General features: G+C 29.2%; 1 long non-coding RNA gene across 1 annotated transcript; it reads left to right on the top strand.

Annotated features, from left to right (window-relative positions):
* Positions 1–671: 671 nt before the first annotated feature.
* Positions 672–1,103, top strand: LOC142227592 (uncharacterized). The gene is made up of 2 exons (XR_012719915.1): positions 672–811; positions 874–1,103. It is a non-coding gene; the product is annotated as an uncharacterized LOC142227592 (long non-coding RNA).
* The last annotated feature ends 319 nt before the right edge of the window (positions 1,104–1,422 follow it).

The raw sequence follows: 1,422 nt of genomic DNA, 5'->3' as shown, positions 1-1,422 counted from the left end.
TTATTCCTATAGACACATGTGTATAAAAATTAAATTTTGACAAAATTTTCTATAGAAATAAAATTTTGAAGAAAAAAATTCTATAGAAATAAAATTTTGACAACATTTTCTATAGGAATACATTTTTGAGGAAAACTTCTAGCGATTTTTTGCTAAAGAAAAAAGTTTATATAGAAATAAAGTTTTGAGAAAAATTTCTATAAAAATAAACTTTTGAAAAAGAAACCCCAATTTGTTCATACTAACCACAAAATTTGGATTTTTTTTAAATTAGGTAGATTTTTGGTAAAATTTTCTTCAAATTTTGGTAAATTATTTTTGGCACGACTTGCAACAGTGAAGTTTTTTTCAAAAATTCAAACAATCCTTATTACCAAAAAACAAAAACGCATATTCCAACTACCACTACTAGGAAATTAATGCAATTTACCACTTTAATGTAAACATTATATTTACTCCAACAATTTTTTTTGGTGCTGTAAATTTCCATTTATTTCGAAAAATACCCATACAGATCCATAGTAATAACCCCCAAAGAACATAACATCCCACCCGACCAAAGTGCCGAGAAATGGCGTAGGTTCGCTAAAGCGAACATTTTTCGAAATAAATTTACGCGCACATTATTCGAGAAAAGTTCGATAATAACAAAATTTCGAACGTTCGTTGTTTCGAAGTAATAACGAATATTTTTCGGCTTATTTGTTGGTGTTCCGCCATGTTTGTTTTTGACAAAGACAGAGATTAAAAAGTCATTTCAGTTTAAGAAATTGTTAAGTGCGGGTGAAGTGTCTTAGCGAATCTAAAAGAGGTAAGTAATTTATTTATATATCTTTTAAAAACTACCAATTTTCTTTCATGTTTAATTTTCAGATGTATCCAGGAAGATGTTACTCATTGATTATAGTCCTTTTGAATGGCATAGCCACGACCGGCTTAATAAGAAATTCCGCGCAAAGAAGTCAATGCAGTGCCTTAAATCACTTTAAATATATATTCCTAAATGTAAATATTTTAAGTATTTTGTTCGCAACACTAATATCTATATTTTGTATTATAATTATCTATATTGTGTTGTAATAATATAAAAACAAACTTTAAAATTTTCTTTTACTACACAACTTATAATGGGAACAAAATGGGAATAAAACAGTATAGAAACCCTTCGAAAGCGGAATGATATCGAATACGAAAACGAATTCGAAATAGATTCGTTAACGATCAATTATAGATATCGCGAAACCTTCTTTAACGAATCACTAGCAAGCCTTCGAAAACGAAGAGTTTGCTGGCAGTAACAGCACGACAGATGAATGTTTTTCGAAATTTTTTCGAACCATTCTCGATATCGTTTTCGATAGTTTTCTTCGAGAAAAAACCGAGAATATTCCTATATCGAATACGAAAACGAACGTTATGGTC

Source organism: Haematobia irritans, chromosome 2, assembly GCF_050003625.1.
Source record: "Haematobia irritans isolate KBUSLIRL chromosome 2, ASM5000362v1, whole genome shotgun sequence".
In the NCBI taxonomy this organism is placed as follows: domain Eukaryota; kingdom Metazoa; phylum Arthropoda; class Insecta; order Diptera; family Muscidae; genus Haematobia; species Haematobia irritans.
Note: the sequence above shows the minus strand (reverse complement) of the source record. Positions and strands in the feature narration are given on the sequence as shown.